At 43.3% G+C, this 24,054-nt stretch overlaps 1 long non-coding RNA gene across 1 annotated transcript in view; it reads right to left on the minus strand.

The window, feature by feature from the left end:
- The window catches only part of LOC310759555, a 134,734-nt gene extending 111,157 nt beyond the window's left edge, over positions 1-23,577 (minus strand). The window contains exon 1 of the long non-coding RNA XR_014546408.1: positions 23,491-23,577. This is a non-coding gene — a long non-coding RNA (uncharacterized lncRNA). The remainder of the gene's footprint in view (positions 1-23,490) is intronic.
- Positions 23,578-24,054: the final 477 nt, after the last annotated feature.

A 24,054-nucleotide genomic window follows, 5' to 3' on the forward strand; every position in this document is an offset into this window, starting at 1 on the left:
TATAAAACTCCGATCTAGAGCCAGGGCCAATTCTGAATGGACAGAATGTTGCCAAGGATTTTGTGCAGCACTTGTAACTGAGCTATAAAACGTTGCATTCCGTTTTTACGCAGGAGTTCTCTAAGGGAAGCTGGTGCTGATGCAAGCAGTGGCCATTAAGAGTTCACCAGAAGTTGTTTTTCTCCTCTGGGAGCGAGAGATCTATTTTGCCAGCAGGACTTCATTGGTGACTTACATCAGTGGAGGCCTGGCCTGGCCAATGGGTACCAATTGGCCAAATAGCTGCCAGGATGCTTTAGCTGCCAGATGTTGATACTGCGATTGTTTGGCCCCAGGCAGATGCTCTATATCATCAAGAGAAAATGGTGACAAAGTGGATAAACTATTGCGGTACCAGTCGCAGTGATACCCTCCCGCAGGCAGCGAGTCCTAAGTGGTGTGAGAGAACAAACTCAGACAATGAGGGAGATAAAAAATGGCCACAACTTTACTGATTACAGGTATAGGTGGAATTTAGGCTCAGGTATTTGGTGTATATAAGGGATGCGGGTGGCGCTGTGGGTTAAACCACAGAGCCTAGGGCTTGCTGATCAGAAGGTCGGCAGTTCGAATCCCCACGACGAGGTGAGCTCCCGTTGCTCGGTCCCTCCTCCTGCCAACCTAGCAGTTTGAAAGCATGTCAAAGTGCAAGTAGATAAATAGGTACCGCTCCAGGGGGAAGGTAAATGGTGTTTCCGTGTACTGCTCTGGTTCGCCAGGAGCAGCTTAGTCATGCTGGCCACATGACCTGGAAGCTGTACGCCGGCTCCCTCGGCCAATAAAGCGAGATGAGCACCGCAACCCCAGAGTCGGCTACGACTGGACCTAATGGTCAGGGGTCCCTTTACCTTTACCTTTTTATTTGGTGTAAAATAAAATTGCATCAGGGTCATGCCAAGGAATGTGGCCATCCCACAATCCTTGACGCCTCCCTTTCCATGGACATTTTTCCACCTTCGCCGCATTAAGCAGTTGGTCCCTTACCTTTCCCACCCCGACGTGGCCACAGTGATCCAAGCTTGACTACTGTAACTCGCTCTACGCAGGGCTGCCCTTGAAACTGTCCCAGAAACTCCAGCGGGTGCAGAATGCTGCAATGAGGCTCCTCACGGGGTCCCTGCCATGGGAGCATATTCACCCAGTGCTTTACCAGTTGCACTGGCTCCCGGTGGAGTACAGGGTCAGGTTTAAGGTGCTGGTTTTGACCTTTAAAGCCCTTTGTGGCTTAGGGCCCTCATATTTATGGGACCGCCTCTCCTGGTATGCCCCGCAGAGGACATTAAGGCCCATGGATAACCATAGTTTAGAGGTCCCGGGCCCTAAGGAAGTCAGATTATCCTCCACCAGGGCCAGGGCCTTCTTAGTGATGGCTCCGATCTGGTGGAATGCTCTGTCCCATGAGACCAGGGCCCTGCAGGATTTAACTTCCTTCCGCAGGGCCTGTAAGACAGAGCTATGCCACCTGGCTTTCAATTTGAACTTAGCCTGATCTTTTATTTCCCTTCCTTCCCTCCCCCTCCCCCTTTTTATGAAGATTACCCACTCTGGGATCCCACAGCTAATTCTCCCCTGGTCTCCTCGCTGGCCCAAATAGGACTAATTTAGCCAGCTAGCCCTGGTGATCATCTAATGTTTATTGGACGGATTTCCCCCCTATATTGATTTTTGAATTCTGAAGTTATTGTTATTCACATTTTATACTGTTTTTTATGCTGTTTTTTGTTGCATCAATTAAGTGTAGATAAATTAAGTAGATAAATAGGCGGGAAGGTAAATGGTGTTTCTGTGCACTTCTCTGGTTTTGCCAGAAGCAGCTTAGTCATGCTGGCCACATGACCCGGAAAAACTGCCTGCAGACAAATGCCGGCTCCCTCGGCCTATAGAGCGAGATGAGCGCCGCAACCCCAGAGTTGTCTGCGACTAGACTTAACTGTCAGGGGTCCTTTACCTTTAATGTTTTATTATGTTTTTATATGTGCTGGAAGCCGCCTAGAGTGGCTGAGGCAACCCAGTCAGATGGGTGGGGTATAATAATAATAATAATAATAATAATAATAATAATAATAATTTATTATTTATACCCCGCCCATCTGGCTGAGTTTCCCCAGCCACTCTGGGCGGCTCCCAATCGAGTGTTAAAAAACAATACAGTGGTACCTTGGGTTAAGTACTTAATTCATTCCGGAGGTCCGTTCTTAACCTGAAACTGTTCTTAACCTGAAGCACCACTTTTAGCTAATGGGGCCTTCTGCTGCTGCCGTGCCGCCGGAGCACGATTTCTGTTCTCATCCTGAAGCAAAGTTCTTAACCTGAGGTACTATTTCTGGGTTAGCGGAGTCTGTAACCTGAAGCATCTGTAACCTGCAGCATCTGTAACCCCAGGTACCACTGTACAGCATTAAATATCAAAAACTTCCCTAAACAGGGCTGCCTTCAGATCATCATCATCATGGAATAGGACATCCCTATTTTCATCAGAGACGTGCTGGAGGGTATTCATAAAACGCCCGAAAAATCAGCAACGAAATGGCTAGCTTGTTGTTTTTAAAAACTGTAGGAAAACCTACATGATGAAATATGTTATCAAGCCTCCAAAGAATGTCTAGAGTAGAAGACTTTGGATTGGGAGTTTGAATGGAATTTTCTTCCTTTCTCCACCCCCCCTCTCTTCCCTCAATTTCAGGACAAAGAAATTAGGACAACTCTCTTCACACCCAAAGCACAGTGTAGGGGGACCCCGGCTGAGAGAAGACACAATGCCACAGATACAATCTCTAGAAATCACAAAGTGACAGATGAATGGTTGAGGAGCCCTGAATAACTAAATAAAATCCGCCGTGTTTTCCTTAGCAAGTAAAGAAAATACTTTTAGCATTTCACGGTCACTTTTGGGGTCAAGGAAAATCTCGAATCCAAATACAACAAACCCAGAAGGGTGATACTGCCAAGAGTCTGATGGTTAGGGTAAGGAGCTCTGCTGAGGAAGGAGCTTATTGATGATGGACTTAATTTGAGCTTTGCTTGGATCCTGGGAAACAGAGAGAGCTGTTTCCTTTTAAACAGACTTGATTGCATCTAAGCATATATAAGCAAACACCAGCCAGATAGGCTGATAGCAGCTTGTTGAGCTGGGAAACAAGGAGCTGCCATTTAAAAGCCACTGGGAGGTTGTTGGCTGTGTGTGTTTTTTATTTAAATGATGTCTTTTGTCCCCCCCCCCCCGTTTTTTTACAAATATATATTTAGTTTTGGCTGTTTTAAAGACTGACTTTTCTGTTTGCCAGGTTGTGATAGGTGCACATTTATGAGTTGACAGTGTTTGTTTTCTCTTTGTTCTGTGTACCAATGAAAATATTTAAATCCAGCCTGCCATTTTGCTATTTTCAAGAAGTGCACAGAAATAAAAAATGAAAATAGAAAATGTTCAGATAAAAATAAAATTCTAGAATATCCATCACAGTAAGAAGCTGAAAAATAGCCTAGTATAGGGTTTCCATATTTGAAAAAATGAAAATTTGGACTGAGCTTTTTTTGTTTGTGAAATCTCCCAACAATTGAAGTTTTTGAGATGTTTTTGAGGAAATTCGGCAAAAAAAATCAACATTTTCTACATGGGTTGCCATACTCCTTGGTTTTCCCAGAGATTTTAACTAATTTTCAGCAATTCCACCCGGACACTATTTTCAATGGATGAATACCATCACATGTTAGCTGATGTCAAGTAAGGAGGAAAATTCTGTAGCATACATTGGAACCATATTTGGAGGGGGGAGAGAGAGAAGCTTTTAAATATGGATTTCTTCTAACAAACACATTCTTGTATGTAGTTTTGACCAACATACTCATTTTTTGCAAATGATTTTTCCCAATATCATGCATTTTCGCTAATGTTTTTATGCTGAGTTTTCCCAAGTGTAATGCATTCTTTGCTACAAGTTTTTGGGACTGGAGAACTACACTGTGAGATTTGTAAGAAGCATGGATTTCAAAAGGGTAGTGGTTTGTGTATCGATTGTGTTGTGTTTCGGTTTGTGTATCGGTTCAAGAAGTGCAAATTAGGTTGTTGTTGTTTAGTCGTTTAGTCGTGTCCGACTCTTCGTGACCCCATGGACCAGAGCACGCCAGGCACTCCTGTCTTCCACTGCCTCCCGCAGTTTGGTCAAACTCATGTTAGTAGCTTCGAGAACACTGTCCAACCATCTCGTGCTCTGTCGTCCCCTTCTCCTTGTGCCCTCCATCTTTCCCAACATCAGGGTCTTTTCCAGGGAGTCTTCTCTTCTCATGAGGTGGCCAAAGTATTGGAGCCTCAGCTTCAGGATCTGTCCTTCCAGTGAGCACTCAGGGCTGATTTCCTTCAGAATGGAGAGGTTTGATCTTCTTGCAGTCCATGGGACTCTCAAGAGTCTCCTCCAGCACCATAATTCAAAAGCATCAATGGACAACATCCCCTTCATGGATCACTGCCTTGTCGTGGCGAAGGGGCTTGAATAACTCAGAGAAGCTATGAACTATGCCGAGCAGGGCACCCAAGATGAACAGGTCGTAGTGGAGAGTTTTGACCAAACGTGATCCACCTGGAGGAGGAACCGGCAAGCCACTCCAGTATCCCTGCCAAGAAAACTCCATGGACAAAGACAACAGGCAAATTAGGTAGTTTCTCATAAAAATGCAGACAAAATTGATTTTTTCCTCCCATGCCTAGTACCGTTCCTGGCTGTTGCCTGACATACACCTGCAAGTTCTGCACAAGTAGGAGGCCCTCTGAAGATGACCTCAACGGGGGAACTCAGTGGGTAATATAACTTTCCCCCTGAATTTCTACCTTTCCTTTGGGCAAGCAGGTCTGAAAGGTGGCCTGTAATTAAAATACATGGCAGCAGTATCAACTTCAGCCAATAAAACAACCAGATTGTTTCCACCAGGAGCCTCTGAGTTCAGTATTGACAGCCCAATTGTTTGTGCAACTCTTTTCCAGCTGTGATCAGACATTGGACTTTCATCCCCTGGTGAAGCCTTTTTCAACTCTGCAAGCGTTTTAAGACATCTCTGATTTTATACTGAGTTCTTAACTGGTTCTGTCTCTATTGTATTTGTTCAGCTTATAGTACAGTTACAATTTTCAGAGGAAAATATCATTTTGAATGACATACCTACTATATGAAATTTGGCAACTGGACAATATGAATGGATTCTTCGTACCCTTACTACGGTCGGAAAGATAATAATTCAGTCAAAGGATGAAGATATGGCTAGACTCACAACATATGAATGCATTGTTAATAGACGTAGACATGTATGGACAAGTATAATTATATTTGGAATTCTAGATTCAGGTAGGTCACCATGTTGGTCTAAGGCAGTTGAAATAAATTAAAAAAACACCCTTATATATAGTGGGAGGGTGGGGTCTGGTGACTTCTGTTTCACTGTATCTGAAGAAGTATGCGTGCACACGAAAGCTTATACCCAGAACAAACTTAGTTGGTCTCTAAGGTGATACTGGACAATTTGTTAATTTTTTTTATATTTGGAATGAGTTTATAAAAAACATAATAGGTTATAAATAATCATATATGTATTTGGATAATAATATTTATATACAGAGGTACCTCGGGTTACATACGCTTCAGGTTACAGACTCTGCTAACCCAGAAATAGTACCTCGGGTTAAGAACTTTGCTTCAGGATGAGAACAGAAATTGTGCTCCAGCGGCACGGCAGCAGTGGGAGACCCCATTAGCTAAAGTGGTGCTTCAGGTTAAGAACAGTTTCAGGTTAAGAACAGACCTCCGGAACAAATTAAGTACTTAACCCGAGGTATCACTGTACTTCTATAGTAGACAAGCATAGGGGGATTGTTGCTGTTGTTGTTTAATCGTTTAGTCGTGTCCGACTCTTCGTGACCCCAGTTGTTTGTATATAGTGATATATAATATACCTTTTTAATTTTATTTTTGTTTTTGCTTTTTAAAAACTTTCTATTTTATTTTGTTCAATTGAAATATTTTAAATAATAAATCAATAAATACAGCTTACGGTAACGACAATTTTAATTAAATCATTTATAAATTGAGTAGCACCGAGTTAAAAAAAAAGAGGAATGTAAATGGGTAAAACTGATGGTAACTGCAGCCAGACAGGTTATAGCGAGTAACTGGAAAAATGCAGAACAGCTGGGGGTGAACCAAGGGAGGAAAGAACTGAATAATATTATAATTTTAGAATATCTAACTGTGAAGATACACAGAATGAAAGAGTTTAAGGTCAGTGAGAAAGAGGAGGATTGGTTTGAGAAGATATTGAATTATTTGGGTAGGTTTGAACAATTTGGGGCAATTAAAATGTTAAAGGTTAAATAAACCCTGTGGATGGAGGAGTGTTAACGTATATAAAATTGTAAATATGGTTGATTTGAATGTGTTATTATTGATTATGTATACCCAATGTGTCAGACGCCTGGGGGGGTTTCACTGTTTGTGTTTTGGTTGTTGGTAAAAAATAAAAATTTTAAACATTATAAAAAAATTAAAAAAATAAATTGTCAAAATAAATAAATAATTTCCCTTCTTTTAAAACATTTTTAATAATTCTAGAAAAAAATATATATTAACCATTTCAGCTGCATCAAACAATCTCGTCTTCCATCAAAAGTATATGTGCAAAAGTGAATCGATTGAATACTCCTGATCCTGTTAAGCTGCTTTTTCAAAGCCTGCAATGAGCACATGGGTACCATGCAGAGCTTCGGATGACATTCATTTCCCAGCCACCTGAGGTTTGGCTGCATCTCCTCTTCCTAACCCAAATACATATGTTGGTTTAATGACACCATAGACTTGTGTATTTATCGTTTAAGAAATGTACATCCCACCCTCTGCCACATGTCCACAGGGCGGGTATGGAAAAACACAAAACCAACATGCACAAATCACTAGAGCTCCAATTAAAATTAGAAGTGTATAATTCAGTCCTTTCCCTGATAACAATTCACATCAGAAGTCCCTGCTATTGTTCAAAGGCCCCTTCAAGCAGAAATGTCTTATCCTGACATTTCCAAGGGAAGAGACTGGCCTGATTTGGGGAGTTGGGGTGTTCCATAACTAGAGCACTCCAGCCAAGAAAACTCGTATAATCCCTAACAGAAATTCTTCATGCCTTTTTTGGTATACTTGTTTTAAAGATCTTTTCTATCTGGTCATGTATCATTTCCCAAAATACCTTCACTTTCTTGCAAGTCCAACACACACACACACACACACACACATATACACACAGTGGTACCTTGGTTTAAGAACAGCCCTATTTACGAACTATTTGGTCTATGAACTCCGCAAAACCAGAAGTAGTGTCCCGGTTTGTGAACTTTACCTTGGTCTAAGAACAGAATCCAAATGGTGAAAGGGCACCAGTGGCGGGAGGCCTCATTGGGAAAGCGTGCCTCAGTTTAAGAACGGTTTCGGTTTAAGAACGGACTTCCAGAACGGATTAAGTTCATAAACCGAGGTACCACTGTATTTTTCCGTCTATAAGATGCCCCTGTGTATAAGACACCCCCTATTTTTGGGGACTCCAATTTAAGAAAATGGGGGAAGATGACCCCATGAATAAGACGCCCCCAAATTTTTGACATTATTTTTTAGGGGAGGGGGACCTAGTCTTATACACGGAAAAATACGGTATATATAAAAGATCCACCTACCTTGTTTACACTTCCAGAAATTGTTAGGAACTTCTTATACATTTTAGATAGTCATACCTTGGATCCCAAACACCTTGCGAGTCAAACGTTTTGGCTCCCGAACGCCGCAAACCCAGAAGTGAATGTTCTGGTTTACAAACGTTCCTTGGAACCCAAACGTCTGACGCGACTTCCGCAGCTTCCGATCGGCTACAGGAGCTTCCTGCAGCTGATCGGAAGCCTGGCCTTGGTTTCTGAAGGTTTTGGAAGTTGAACAGACTTCCAGAACAGATTCCATTCGACTTCCGATGTACCACTGTAATTTGTTTTGTGTTAAGAATAACACAACACCAGGCTACACACATTTGTTTTAAGGCCCTAAAATGTTGCTACAACACTGTCCTATAGGTTACCATCCTATATGTACCCACTGGGGACTAACGGCACAAGCCTAATATTTCTACTCAAGAGTAAATCCTATTGAATTCAGGGAGGCTCACAGGACCTTACTTCTCAGATGTCCTGTACAGGATTGTAGCACTCTCCTGTTTTCATTGATTGGCAGGGGGCTAATCATATCTAAAGGGACGTGGGTGGTGCTGTGGGTTAAACCACAGAGCCTAGGACTTGCCGATCAGAAGGTCGGCGGTTCGAATCCCCGCGATGGGGTTGCTCGGTCCCTGCTCCTGCCAACCTAGCAGTTTGAAAGCACACCAGTGCAAGTAGATAAATAGGTACTGCTCCGGCGGGAAGGTAAACACCGTTTCCGTGCGCTGCTCTGGTTGGCCAGAAGCAGCTTAGTCATGCGGGCCACATGACCCGGAAGCTATACACCGGTTCCCTCGGCCAGTAAAGCGAGATGAGCACCACAACCCCAGAGTCAGTCACAACTGGAACTAATAGTCAGGGGTCCCTTTACCTTTAATCATATCTAACCTCACTGAATGGTGCTTGATCTAGATATCACCTCATCATTATTTTTGTTCTAATGAAGAGAACAACTTTGAGTCAGGCAAAGAGACATCAAGCTAGATGCATCTTTTGAGCAGTGCCCTTTGATTTACAGAGTGGATTAATCTGTTTGCACGTCACTCACAAAGACCCGAGAGTGCTGTAGACGGCCGGTTGTTATCTGCCTGGCATTTCCTTACTGCAGCAAACTCCCGGCACAATTTGGAGTGGAAGGACAGCACTTGAAAGGATAAAGGGAAATCCTCATAATTATGTTTACTGTTTCCGACAGATAAAATGCCAGGATTCTGACACCAAATGGAAATCAATTTTGTCTTTTGAGCTTGCTTGCAACTCATGAAGTAGTTGTCTTTCTCTCCTTAAATGCTCCAACTCTGTGAAAAGAGGAAAATAAATACGTTGTAAAAGTATCTAGAGAAATATCTCTCTGTTCAACTAAGTTGGTTTTGTCTCTTACAACACCAGTCGGAAATACTCTCTGTGGAGAGAGGCAGTGAGAAACTTTACTTTCTTGGGCTCCATGATCACTGCAGATGGTGACAGCAGTCACGAAATTAAAAGACGCCTGCTTCTTGGGAGAAAAGTGATGACAAACCTAGACAGCATCTTAAAAAGCAGAGACATTACCTTGCCAACAAAGATCCGTATAGTTAAAGCCATGGTTTTCCCAGTAGTGATGTATGGAAGTGAGAGCTGGACCATAAAGAAGGCTGATCGCCGAAGAATTGATGCTTTTGAATTATGGTGCTGGAGGAGACTCTTGAGAGTCCCGTGGACTGCAAGAAGATCAAACCTCTCCATTCTGAAGGAAATCAGCCCTGAGTGCTCACTGGAAGGACAGATCCTGAAGCTGAGGCTCCAATACTTTGGCCACCTCATGAGAAGAGAAGACTCCCTGGAAAAGACCCTGATGTTGGGAAAGATGGAGGGTACAAGGAGAAGGGGACAAGAGAGGACGAGATGGTTGGACAGTGTTCTCGAAGCTACCAGCATGAGTTTGACCAAACTGTGGGAGGCAGTGGAAGACAGGAGTGCCTGGCGTGCTCTGGTCCATGGGGTCACAAAGAGTCGGACACAACTAAATGACTAAACAACAACAGTCCCACTTTAACCATTCTGACCTGTTCCACAGCACAAGTGGGATTGCAGAGAGGAGAGAAATGTACACCTCCCTTTCAGCTCCTGTGATTTTAATGGAAATCCCTATTAAGCACAGGAGAGTAGCAGCATGGATCAGTCATCACAGGGGAGGAGAGATTTGACCAGCTAAATAAGGGCCACCCAGCAGGAAAAAGGGGCCTGGAAGAGAGAGAGAGAGTGGGATAGCTCAGTTGGTAGAACACGAGACTCTTAATCTCAGGGTTGTGAGTTTGAGCCGCACATTGGGGTTGGACTAGAGGTCCATTGTTGTCCCTTCCAGCTCTCCAGTTCCATGATTCTATACCTTTGATCCTAAGTAAAGGTAAAGGGACCCCTGACCATTAGGTCCAGTTGCGGTCAACTCTGGGGTTGCGGCGCTCATCTCGCTTTATTGGCCGAGGTAGCTTCCGGGTCATCTGGCCAGCATGACTAAGCCGCTTCTGGCGAACCACAGCAGTGCACGGAAATGCCGTTTACCTTCCCGCCGGAGTGGTACCTATTTATCTACTTGCACTTTGACGTCCTTTCGAACTGCTAGGTTGTCAGGAGCAGGGACCGAGCAAAGGGAGCTCACCCCATCACGGGGATTTGAACCGCGACCTTCTGATCGGCAAGCCCTAGGCTCTGTGGTTTAACCCACAGCGCCACCCGTGTCCCTTGTGATCCTACTCGCTGCCATTTCAAGATTCTCTTGGAGTAATTTCAGCAGTTGTCGTCAGAATGAAGAAGAAAGGCTGGGGTTGTGCCTGGCTCCCCAGTGGCCAAGCATCACTGCTGACACCGTGCACATCCTCTCAGGGCACAACTGCTGGCTTCCTGGAGGATTCTTAAAAACAAAGAGGTCAGTTCACTGACCTGCACCCCATTCAGCCCCCCTGAGTCGCCATTTTCATTTTGCACAGAGTAGAGTCTACCTGTGGGGAGAATTCAAAGGGTGCCTGTCAGCAACTGGGTCCGATTCAGAGCGCTCTGCTTGCTGCTTGTTACTGCTGACCCCCCCCCAAAAAAAAACCACTAAGAAATAGGAGGGAGCCCACCAGAGGACACGTCACAAAGGCAACCCCCTCAAGCCTGGAACTGGCTCTGACACTACTGCTCCTCTGATCTAAATTGCTCACCCCTTCCAGTATGCTGTTTTTAAGGCTGCTTGGGATTTTATTGCAAGCATCTGTATGTAACATTGCACTAGGCCCTGATGTAGACACGACATTCAAGTTCTGGCTGAAGTGGAGAACTTTAGAGAGGCAAGCCCAGAAGAGTGTTATGTCCACTGTCTGAGAGCAGAATCCCATGGAGGGGTGGAAACAGCAATCTAGGACAGCTGTGAGTATGCTTAGTATTAATATCAAATACGACGGTAATTCAAAACAGAATCTTCTGGGTACAGATCTGAGCTGTGGAAGCCAAGTTATGAAATGATATTAGCATCTGGATCTTAGAGGCAACGGAGGAACAGCCTGCCAGCATTTGCCATATGTCCCATCTGTAGAGAATATTTAAAATACGTAAACACAACGAGTTAATAAAGAGAGTTGCAAGATAAATACTTCTCCCTGTTCTAGTGGCATGGCAAATTATCAAAACAGCCAAGTCCAAATGGAAAGTCTGAAACGGAGAAAAGCAGATGTAAAATGGCAGAAGTCTCTCCTTTTTATACCCCTTATCTGATTTCGAGACGCCAGCAAACATTTGTGATATGCTTATCTTGTGATAAAGGGTTTTGAAAAAGATGTTGTTGCCAAAGGTCTCTCGGATTGTTCCTAAAAAGTGCGGGGTGGCATTATCTTATTACGAATTGAATTCTTTTCCTGGGCCATTTCTTTGCTTTTCAACACAAGCGATGGTCATCTTAACAGCTGCCTTGATTATCTTTATAGAAAGGCAAGACATAAATGCAAGAGAGAGAGAGGTAGAAACTTGTCATGCTAGATGCTTTTCAATGAGTTTAAAAGTTAATGATTTTGATGACTATCTCTTATTGAATTTATGTTGTTTCTACTTTACTTTCCGAAGGCTCATGGCAGCTTCCAGAAAACTTAAACAATAAAAGTATCAATAAAAACAAATGTACAACAAGAATCAGTCAGCACAATTGAGTCAACAGACGGACCACAGCAGCCACGCAGCAATCATGGGAATTTTGGAAGAGGCAGATTTTGTAAGCTCTCCAAAAAGTCAGAAGACCCCTCTACTCAGTTTGGCTCTTGCCTTGTTATCATTAGACTCAAATTTAAACAATAACCTTAAATGCAGAGATTTTAGTATTTTTTTTTCTATTGTCAGCAGCCCAAATAACAATAGCCAAATTCTGGAAACAACCTATAGAAATCCCCATTGAAATCTGGGTAAATAATATTTGGAATGTGGCTCTATCGGAACGCTTCATTCACCACAGAAAGGCACTTCAAGGTTAAACACTTGGCTTCCATTCTTTTCCTTTATAAATGAGACAGAAGATACTTTTATTCCACCCACAACACAAGAATCTCTGTGGGGAGGATACTTGAATTGATAATGCATAAATAAACGTATTGCTTGTGTACTGTGTACTGCATATGAAACTTAATGTACCATTGGACAAGCTACTGCAGTTATATATTGTTCTTGTATTTACATGAAAACCAACAAAAAGTTGAAAGATTCAAGCAGTCCTGATCCACCCAGCCAGGTCATTCCCACAGCCTTTGAGGAACCTGTGATCCTTGTAATGTTGGACTAACTCCATCATCAGTCCCAGTTGTCAGTCCCAAACTTGCCCTTCCCACGACTGTCCACACGTTATGGGCAAACATCTGCAGAGGAGATCCTGCTGTATGTACGTAGGCTGTCCTCCTGACTGGGAACCCTAACCATACAGGTTTCCCATCTTGGGGGTGAGCCTGCTACATGGGTGGGCTGGCAAAGACCTATAGAACAAGCCAACCCTCCAAGATAGATTTGGGGGTGCACAAAGGGGCCTGTTCCGGGAAAGAGAAGAAAGAAGTCATGTTGTCTTTGCATGCACCTGCTTGCATGACTTTGGATCGCAGCCTGGTGCCCTTTCTACAAGAAGAAGAAGAAGAAGAGTTTGGATTTGATATCCCACTTTATCACTACCCAAAGGAGTCTCAAAGCTGCTAACATTCTCCTTTCCCTTCCTCCCCCACAACAAACACTCTGTGAGGTGAGTGGGGCTGAGAGACTTCAGAGAAGTGTGACTGGCCCAAGGTCACCCAGCAGCTGCATGTGGAGGAGTGGAGACGCGAACCCGGTTCCCCAGATTACGAGACTACCATTCTTAACCACTACACCACACTGGCTCTATACAAAATATAGCAGGGGTAGGCAACCTAAGGCCCGTGGGCCAGATGCGGCCCAATCGACTCCTCAATCTGGCCCACGGACGGTCCAGGAATCAGCGTGTTTTTACATGTGTAGAATGTGTCCTTTTATTTAAAATGCATCTCTGGGTTATTTGTGGGGCCTGCCTGGTGTTTTTACATGAGTAGAATGTGTGCTTTTATTTAAAATGAATCTCTGGGTTATTTGTAGGGCATAGGAATTGGTGTCTGTTTGTTTTTTCCAAAATATAGTCCGGCCCCCCACATGGTCTGAGGGACGGTGGAGCGGCCCATGGCTGAAAAAGGTTGCTGGCCCCTGATATATAGGCTCCATTCACAGATGCCCACCCTGATGTGGGAGCTGCTTCAGAACCCATATTGCTGCAGTGCGAATATTGGGATCGCTTGGTGATGGTGATAGTGGTGGAATGGCATGGACCCTTCTCATTAGATCTTTACCTGGCAAGGACAGAAAGTGGCGAAAGGAGGGAAGAACCCACACAACCGACCCCATCCAATATTGAAAAACAGAACATAGCAGCATCAGCATGTGGACTGACTTGGACAGGTGGGCTGGACAATTCATCTATCAGTCATCTAATGTCATAATGCTGTCAGGTGATTGACAGCTGCTAAAAGCCCAGGTGGTTGTTTGGCATTTGAGAGGTACTGAATAAAGCATTTTGCAAGTCCCATAGGGCCGGCAAAGCACTTTGCACAACAGTTGCTAAGTACCTGGCAGTCAGCTGATGGTCGGATGCTTGGGAAGTTCTGAATAAAGGGGCTTTCCAGCTACTACCAATTGGCCCCCGTTTAGACAAGCTGTGCCACACCTCATGACAACAATTATGCCCAAATATGACAACAAATATGCCCAAAACAGCCTCACACCAAATGGGAGAGTCTGTCAGGTCAGATTAGGCCTACGGACCAGAGGTTCCTCACTCCTGACTTACAGGGATGAATGGTCATTATGAATCTTAGGGAACCAGGCTAATGAATCCTAAACTGTTTCTAAGACACCTTATAAAGTATCTTAGAATGTGAGCTAGAGTTGAAAACTCAGAATTATCTTCAAACCACCAGGAGACAAATAGCCACACCATTTTTATTTCCAGAGCTCTTTGTAAGCTCCTGGCTGTAAATTGATGCGAGGGGGCAGTTTTGCTTGGGGTCATGAAATCATAGATTCACAGAGCCATAGAGTTGGAAGGGACCCCAAGGGTCATCTAGTCCAACCCCCTGCAATGCAAGAATATCAGCAGACGCATCTCTGACAGATGGCCATCCAGCCTCTGCTTAAAAACCTCCAAGGAAGGAGAGTCCACAACTTCCCAAGGGTCGAATAGCTTGCACTGTATTCATCAGCTGAGCATTTGAATGCAGAAAAGCAGTAGCAAGGATAGGCCTAAATAAGACAAACAGGGAGGTGAGAAGGAGGCCTGTTTCCAATTTTGTGTCAAATCTGAGATGGAGCAAGAATCCTAGTGAGATGCAAAAGAGGAGCAGTTCATTTAACCACGTTTTTTTCTAAAAAGGTAAAGGTACCCCTGCCCGTACGGGCCAGTCTTCCCAGACTCTAGGGTTGTGCGCTCATCTCACTCTATAGGCCGGGAGCCAGCGCTGTCCACAGACACTTCGGGGTCACGTGGCCAGCGTGACAAGCTGCATCTGGCGAGCCAGCGCAGCACACGGAACGCCGTTTACCTTCCCGCTGGTGAGCGGTCCCTATTTATCTACTTGCACCCGGAGGTGCTTTTGAACTGCTAGGTTGGCAGGCGCTGGGACCGAACGACGGGAGCGCACCCCGCCGCGGGGATTCGAACCGCCGACCATGCGATCGGCAAGTCCTAGGCGCTGAGGTTTTACCCACAGCGCCACCCGCGTCCCTACGTTTTGTTCTGTTTAGTCTTAAATAAGCAGAAACATGGATGTTCCTGAGATGGGGTTATAACTGGGATGCGGGCAGAGCCTCATAGCTCAGTTTTATGCCCTCGATTGGGGTCCCAGTACAAAATCTGGTGGGTCTTCTTCAACCATGGCTGTCTTTACCTGGGGGTGCAAGGGGTGCAGGGCACCCGGGCTCCAAATTCTGGGCAGCGCCAAATGTACACCTACTGTATACATTTCTGTATACTCTCTCAATTGGTGGCAGTGAAAAGCAATGGAGCGAAAGTCTCTGCCCCCCTCCTCCGTCATTCTGTTAATCTGTAGAGTCAAATATTTCTGCCAAGTCAGGAAACAAAAGGAGTGTTTCCGCTGTATTGTTGTTACAGGTGAGCGACCCCCCCAAAAAAAACTTTGAGTTAGCCCCCCCCCTAAAAAGGTCAACAACTTTGGCTTTTCCCCCTCCCAAAAAAGCTGAATAAAAGTTAATTTGGGGGTGGCTAAACTAAATTTTGGGACATGGGTGACGCTGTGGGTTAAACCACAGAGTCTAGGACTTGCCGATCAGAAGGTTGGCGGTTTGAATCCCGTTGAGCTCCCGTTGCTCGGTCCCTGCTCCTGCCAACCTAGCAGTTCAAAAGCACACCAGTGCAAGTAGATAAATAGGTACCGTTCCGGTGGGAAGGTAAACGGCATTTCCGTGCGCTGCTCTGGTTCGCCAGAAGCGGCTTAGTCATGCTGGCCACATGACCTGGAAGCTGTACGCCGGCTCCCTCGGCCAGTCAAGCGAGATGAGCGCCACAACCCCAGAGTTGTTCACGACTGGGCCTGATGGTCAGGGGTCCCTTTACCTAAACTACATTTTGGGGTCCAAAATATGCACCCCAGCGGCGCATATGCTAAAAACGGCCCTGTCTCCAACTCTTGCACCTTTAAAGTATGGCCCATACTTGGTCTGATTGCAGGAAGCGTGTGGTTCCAGCCTCTTGTTTAGCAACACCACAGTTGCTGGATCGGCAAGAGGTTTGCCCTTTTCCTCTTAGGCATGACTTGAACAGCAGACTCTGCCAATAAATAACATTTCACGATGCTGAAGTAATAGTGAAAAGAGAATGATTCAAGATGGATCTGCAGGGCAATCTGATACTGGCTTGGGGTTTTGCTTATTGCCAAGTCACTACTTTGCGCTTTTTAACCACTTGGAAACAAGTTTTGCTAAGCAAGGTTGATGAGCCAATGAGGCATCTTAAATTTGCAGCTTCTTGGAGCAAAGGAGATCACTGAGCGATGTGATAACATTGGCAGCGGAAAGTAGGGTTCTCAAATTTTCGGCCAGCTTCCAAATGAATGAGCTGTTAATAAGGCAGAAAGGCTTCAGGCTCGCAGCAGGATCATCAAATATTTTGCAGACCTTAACAAGATATTGAAACCGTTGGGTATTATTATTAGTATATATTTAAACAAAGATTATACTTTAAAAGTCTTGATTAGTCACCTTCAGAGTAATGGTACATTTTATTTTATGAAAAATATTCAGTGGTGGCCTTTGTTAAATCATGATGTTCTTTTCAGAATGGGGAAGCTACCTGAAGTTTCTTATGCTCATAAAGAGCCAAGTAGTATAAGCAAATATAATAATTAGCAGCATGCATTTCTTTCTTTTTTTCTTTTTTAAAAAATCTTTATTAATTTAAATTACACACATATACAAAGAATTTACAATCTCATACTACAAAAAGAAAATTAAAGGGGAAAAAATTAAGAAAAAAGAAAAGAAGAAAATACAGAAAGAAGAAAGAAGAAAAAGCAGATTTACATGCATAGAAAAACTTAATCTTCCTAATTAATGCTTAAATAAACACTTAAATAAAAAAGACTTCTGACAAAACGAGTCTTCCAATCATTCTCATTGTACTGTTTATACTGTCGTTTTATTCACACAGTTTTATATTCTTTAATATTGTTCCCGTCTACTCCACAAACGGTATTTGTTGTGTTTACAAGTATCACTCAAGTTCTGCTGCAGCATGCATTTCTACTGAGTATTAAATAAATCTCTAGATTTAAAAAAAAATGACCTTTTTTATTGCTTTTACAGTAATATAAACCATATTGTACATTTTATATCTCTGGGATTTTTAATAAGACTCAATGAAATGGGAGTAGATCTACTGAAATCAATATCACTATTGTTGGCATCCGCCTGTCTCGGGAGACAATGGAGATGTGCACCTTTGGGTGTGAAGTCAAACCATTGGAGAATTATAGGGCCTGCTGGGGCTGTAGAAATGGGAGATACCATATTTTTCGCTCTATAGGACACACCCGACCATAGGATGCACCTTGTTTTAGAGGGGGAGAACAAGAAAAGAAAAATTCTCCCCCTCTCTGCTCAGTGCCCCTTCAGCAAAGCGGCAGGAGAAATGGAGCCCCTTCCATTTCTTCTCCCGCTTCGCTGAAGGGGCGCTGCACCGCTCTCCCTCTCTGCTGAAGCCAGGAGAGTCTTGATTTCCTGGCTTCAGCGAAAGCAACCCGAAGCCTTCGGAGCACCGCGGGACCTCCCACTGCGCTCCGAAGGCTTCAGGCGGCTATCCCTGAAGCCTTCGGAGCGCAGCGCGAGTTCCTGCTGTGCTCCGCAGGCTTCAGGTTCCTTTCGCTGAAGCCAGGAGAGTCTATCCCTGAAGCCTGGAGAGCGAGAGGGGTCTGTGCGCACCGACCCCTTTCATTCTCCAGGCTTCAGCGAAAGCAACGCGAAGCCTCCAGAGCACAGAGGAAGCGCTCCCTCTGCGCTTCGGAGGCTTAGCGTTGCTATCGCTGAAGCCAAGGAGCCTGCATTTGCTCCATAAGACGCACACACATTTCCCATTAATTTTTGGAGGGGGAAAAGTGCGTCCTATAGAGCGAAAAATACGATGCATTTTTTTGTTGCAGCTGGGGCAGATGTATCGTAGTGTTTCTTCTGTCTGTGCTCCTCCCAGTGGTCATTCCTCCATTGGTCACTACTGTGGACACACGACCTGTCTATCTCCAGGTACCGTGATTTTCTGCAAAGGATTCCCTTGAGAGGGTGCTCAAGGGTGATCGTGTCAATAGCCTGAGCCATTCGGCTGTTCCAGAGGTCAGCCAGGGCTTTGACAGTGGTGCCAGTCATATCACCCAGAAAACCCCCCAGAGCTGTTTGGAAGATATTTGGCTTATTCAAAATAAGTTCCAACAATCATACAACATAATTTTTCATCTTATACAATATTTTAGACTTCCGTCAACACCTCTGAGGATTTTCCGCTCTTTATCACTTTTCTACATTTCTTAATTTTATATTACATTTAATTGTCCTTAACTAATAAATCTCTTCCTAGTCTTTCTTGCATTATTTCAAATAATCCACCTTACAAAACCTCTTGCAGTCCTACTAGCGTGATCTGTTCATCACAATTACTTTTCAAATAGTCCATATATTTACGTCAGTCTTCTAAGAATCTCTGATCTCGCAGGTTTCACACACACCATTTTTTTTAGAGGATATAAATACAATTTAAAAGCAATTTAAAAGAAGAAGCCCTCTCTGCTGAGCCGCAGAAGCAGTCCTTATTAAACGTGTCAGGCCCTGCCCTGGGCCAGGTGGAGAGAGGCAGGAGCAGGGCCCTCAGGCTCTCAGCATTATCTTTACAGTCAATTTTTTAACAATATGTTTACTCTTTGTTGCTGTGCTCATTTTCATTTATTTTAGCTGAGAATTGCCATCCAAGTCCTGCAGTTCTTCATTAGGGTTATTTGAGCCGCTTGATACCTCTTTGAGCCATAAGGACTACAAGAATATTGCCAAAGCAATGTTGTCTTCATACTTCTCTCTAGAGCAGAAAACTATGAACGGCTAAGCATCAGCCTTGGCCTTGCTCAGTCCTGGTTTTCTGGATTTGTAACCTACCTCGGCATTGGGCGGTGGAACAAACGCACGTGAGAGAACAAAAATGTTTCTCCATATCAAATTCAAATCTCAAACTGAGACTGTTCTGCCCTTTGGCGCCTCATAAAATACAGAGATGGCTTCCAACACATGTCCCATGGGGCTAGCTGAGCAGTACAAAAAAACATAGGTGTCGCTCAGAAACAGCTACAGACATTTATGGCTTCCCTGTTGGAGTCCCAGGATTTGTCCACCATTTGCTAATTTTTACAGGTTTGAAATGATAGAGTTGGCACCTAGTTGGTGGTCAGGTGCCACTTTGGAAACAGGGAGCAGATGGTGCCTGGAGGGAACCGAGGAAGACGGAGGCCGCTTGAGAGATTAAGACATCTGTCAAAATACAGGTTGGGGGCTAGAGAGAGAGTTGGTGCTGATGTTTAGATCACAAGGCATTCGGCACTTCACACCTCTGTTGCCTAAATAAGGTCAGACACAGACCTTACTTTAGGGATGGGTGACTCTGTCGATTTTCGTTACTCGTTTTCCCAGACTTAAGTTTGGTTCCCCACTTTTCCACGTTCATTTGCAGCTTTAAAAAAAAAAATTAAAAATCTATCCTGAAAATTCAACAGCATTTTAGTCCGAATTTTTCCCCATCGTGCAATTTTGCCTAATATACACATTTTTGCAAAGCATTTTTCCCAATATACTGCATTTTTGGCATGTTATTTTCTCTAATATATGCGTTATTGTGCACATGTTACCCTAATAAGTGCCTTTTCATGAGCATTACTTGAATCCTTCAGATAATTCAGAGAAGTGCAAATTTTGAGTTATTGTATTGGAAAGTGCAAATTTGGTAGCTCTGCCTTTAAATCCCAACTAAATCAATTTTCTTTGTGATTTTATTGTCCCTACCTACACTTTGCTGGCCTTCTTTGGCATTTGTACTGTAGATCTACAAATTCCAAGGGCACATTGTCCAGAGAATGAACAAGGAAAAGGGAGAGGTGGTTAACACCAGGAAACTGAAATTAAAAAGTAAAGTCTCCAAACAGAAGCTCAATGGGAATTGATTGTTTTGCATCATCTGGACAATGGGATTTGATTCCCAAAAATCTCCATCAGGGTCACTGAAAGAAAAAGAAAGAATAACATAAGATGTCGAAATGAATGCAAATTCTAAAACAAATCATAAACTGAATTGTTTATGTATTACCATACTGTGTCATGGCTAACTTCTACTTGAATATGAACATCTATTCATGTATTTAGCATCTTGCATTCATCTTAAAATCTATTTTTAAGTTATCTATGATGTTTATCAGCAGTCACAAAATTAAAAGACGCTTGCTTCTTGGGAGAAAAGCAATGACAAACCTAGACAGCATCTTAAAAAGCAGAAACATCACTTTGCCAACAAAGGTCCGTATAGTTAAAGCTATGGTTTTCTCAGTAGTGATGTATGGAAGTGAGAGCTGGACCATAAAGAAGGCTGATCGCCAAAGAATTGATGCTTTTGAATTATGGTGTTGGAGGAGACTCTTGAGAGTCCCATGGACTGCAAGAAGATCAAACCTATCCATTCTGAAGGAAATCAGCCCTGAGTGCTCACTGGAAGGACTCAAATACTTTGGCCACCTCATGAGAAGAGAAGACTCCCTGGAAAAGACCCTGATGTTGGGAAAGATGGAGGGCACAAGGAGAAGGGGACGACAGAGGACAAGATGGTTGGACAGTATTCTCGAAGCTACCAGCATGAGTTTGACCAAACTGCGGGAGGCAGTGGAAGACAGGAGTGCCTGGCATGCTCTGGTCCATGGGGTCATGAAGAGTCAGACACGACTAAACGACTAAACAACAACAACATCCCCAAATACCTGTTGGGGGGGGCAGAGGGGAAGGCTATTGCCTTCATGCATTGCTTCTGGGCTTCCCAGAAGTATTTGGTTTGATCGCTGTTGAAGTCAGGATGCAGGGCTAGATTAATCTTTGGCCAGATCCTGCAGGGTTTCTCGTATGGACTTAATTACTGTGCCCCTCGGTAAGACTGCTATCAAAACGCATCGAGCAAATTGCATGTAGTAATAAATTACTACTTTTGAAACACCAGTTTGAGGCTTTGTGTCTGCATTTTTCTTCAACCTAGAGAACACTACATCTGTTCCTTGTTTCTTTCCAGGGTAAATGTCCTGAGCTGCAAGGTGGGTCTGGTTGATGAAGTCTGAATTTATGACTCATACATGGTGGTCCATGACTTCTGACTGATCCTCAGCTATCTTAGCTCGCTTGCCCGTAACTATGAGGGTCAGGGATTAACTAAATTTGATTTCTGTTAATATTATTACCGTGAGCTCTAGCATGTCAGGCTGAATGTCAAAAATCACATCCCATGCCAATCTTGAGGTGTGGTGACTGCACAGTTGTGGAATTCCCTCCCTAGTGAAGGCTCCTCTCTGCCAATCTTTGGACTCAGTTTTAAACAAATGGTCTTACTTCATAAGGCCTTAAGGGACTTACTTTGATTCTTCTTTTTTTAAAAAAAATCCTTTTCCATGTTCCATTTTACAATATTCAACAATAAATATAAATTACACACAAATCCAATAATGTTCTCTGCGACTTCCCTCCCTCCTCTTTTGCAGTTTCTTATTTTTCTATCAAATTCTTACTGCATATTTTAATTTATCCTTTTTACCCATTTATCCTTTTTGATTCCCTTAGAATCTTTACTGCCCATGTTTATATCAACCCTGCTAAGGTTTTTAATTGTTTAAACAAAGTTTGTTTTCATATATTCAAAAATCCCACCCCCCATTCTGCTACAAAGAGTTTTTCACCCTGATCTCTTAATCTTCCATTTCACCATCTCTGCATATTCCATCAATTTTATGTTGCCAATCGTCTCATTTTGGGGTCAGTTCCTCTTTCCAGTTTTTGTGCATATATCATTCAGGCAGCTGTGGTAGCATGCATAAATAGTTGTGTTTTTAAAAAAATCTTTCTGCACCTCTTCTGCAAGTACGGTATACCTAAAAGGAAAGCTTCTGTTTTTTTATGAAAAGTTATTTTAAACATTTTTTTCAATTCATTATAAATCATTTCCCAGAAGGCTTTTGCAACCTCACAGGGCCACCACATGTGAAAAAAGTACCTTCTTTCTCTTTAGACTTCCAACATATATTGGACTTAGGCTTCTACATTCTTGCCAGCTTGCTAGGCATCAAATACCATTTATATACATCATAGTCACGTAGTTTTCTTTTAATGCATAGCACGCTGTAAATTTTAAATCTCCTTTCCAAAGTCTTTCCCACACTGCCATATCAAGATTATAACCTATATCCATTGCCCAATTTATCATTGATGATTTAACCATTTCATCCTTTGTTTCCAATTCTAATAATAATTTATACATTTTAGACATTAACTTTTGGTTATCTTTTAGAAGGTCTTTTTCTAAGACCTTGTGAGGTTTGAGCTGTAAAGCCAATTTTTAAATCAATCTTAAAAGTCTCATTTAGTTGGCAATATCGTAGCCAACTTGCTAATAATCTACTTATTTTTTCAAACTTTTTAGTTTAATCTCCCTCTCTTCCTCTATTAACAACTCCCTAGAAGTTACCCAGTCCTCTTCCATATTCTCTCCCTCCACCCCCACTGCTATGGCCTCTACTGGTGAGAGCCACATTGATGTTTTCTTTTCCAGCAAGTTTTTATATTTATCCATACTCTGTATAGATTTTTCCTAATTATATGGTTGGTGAAACCTTTATGGATTCCAGTTTTCCCATGCTACAACTATGCACGCCAGCCAAATGTATTATCATGTCCTTCAAGATCCAAAAATCTGTGAGTTCTTCAATAAAAACCACTCCTTTAACCAGCAAATACAGGATGCCTCATAGTATAGTCTTACAACTGGCAGGAAGAATCCACCTCTTTCTTTTGCATCAATCAACATTTTATCTTTTATTCTTGGTTTCTTCCCTTGCCAGATAAATTTTATTATGTCTCTTTGCCGTTCCTTAAAGCACCCTGCATTACTGACCCCTGGAGCTGTCTGAAACTTAAAAAGTCATTCCCGGCAGAACATTATTTTTTTATTATGTGCATTTTTGTAATTTCATATGATCATAGAATTGTAGAGTTGGAAGGGACCACAAGTGACAATTTCGTTGTGTGTGTTTTATCCTCTTAGTTGAGAGCTGTGCTGGGAGAATTTGTTCTTGCAGGTGGAATAGGAACAATATATATATATCTAGATAGTGCTATTTTTCTAGAAAAAGAGGTGCCAGAACTCACCACGAACATCTCCCTTGTTCTCTTATAATGGCAATGGCACCCACCTGAGTTCCAGCAAGTTCCGGCTGAAAAAAGCCCTGTGCAGTGGTACCTCGGGTTAAGTACTTAATTCGTTCTGGAGGTCTGTTCTTAACCTGAAACTGTTCTTAACCTGAAGCACCACATTAGCTAATGGGGCCTCCCACTGCTGCTGCGCTGCCGGAGCACAATTTCTGTTCTTATCCTGAAGCAAAGTTCTTAACCCGAGGTACTATTTCTGGGTTAGTGGAGTCTGTAACCTGAAGCGTATGTAACCTGAAGCGTATGTAACCCGAGGTACCACTGTATATATCTAGCCGAGTGCAGCACAGCAAGCTATGTACAGTGGTACCTTGGGTTACAGACACTTCAGGTTACAGACGCTTCAGGTTACAGACTCCGCTAACCTAGAAATAGTACCTTGGGTTAAGAACTTTGCTTCAGGATTAGAACAGAAATCGTGCTCTGGCGGCACGGCGGCAGCAGGAGGCCCCATTAGCTAAAGTGGTACCTCAGGTTAAGAACAGTTTCAGGTTAAGAACGGACCTCCAGAAAAAATTAAGTTCTTAACCCGAGGTACCACTGTACTCCCAACCTCCTCATCCAGCACCCACCAAAAGCAGCCTATTGCTCATTCTCACTGGAACAGCTTCTGTTTCTTCTTAAAACACTCTGCCCACAATTTTGTCTAGGTTAAAGGTAAAGGGACCCCTGACCATTAGGTCCAGTCGTGGCCAACTCTGGGATTGCGGCGCTTGTCTCGCTTTATTGGCCGAGGGAGCTGGCGT

The sequence above is a fragment of the Podarcis filfolensis genome (genome assembly GCF_964270895.1).
Source record: "Podarcis filfolensis genome assembly, chromosome: 3".
In the NCBI taxonomy this organism is placed as follows: Eukaryota; Metazoa; Chordata; class Lepidosauria; order Squamata; family Lacertidae; genus Podarcis; species Podarcis filfolensis.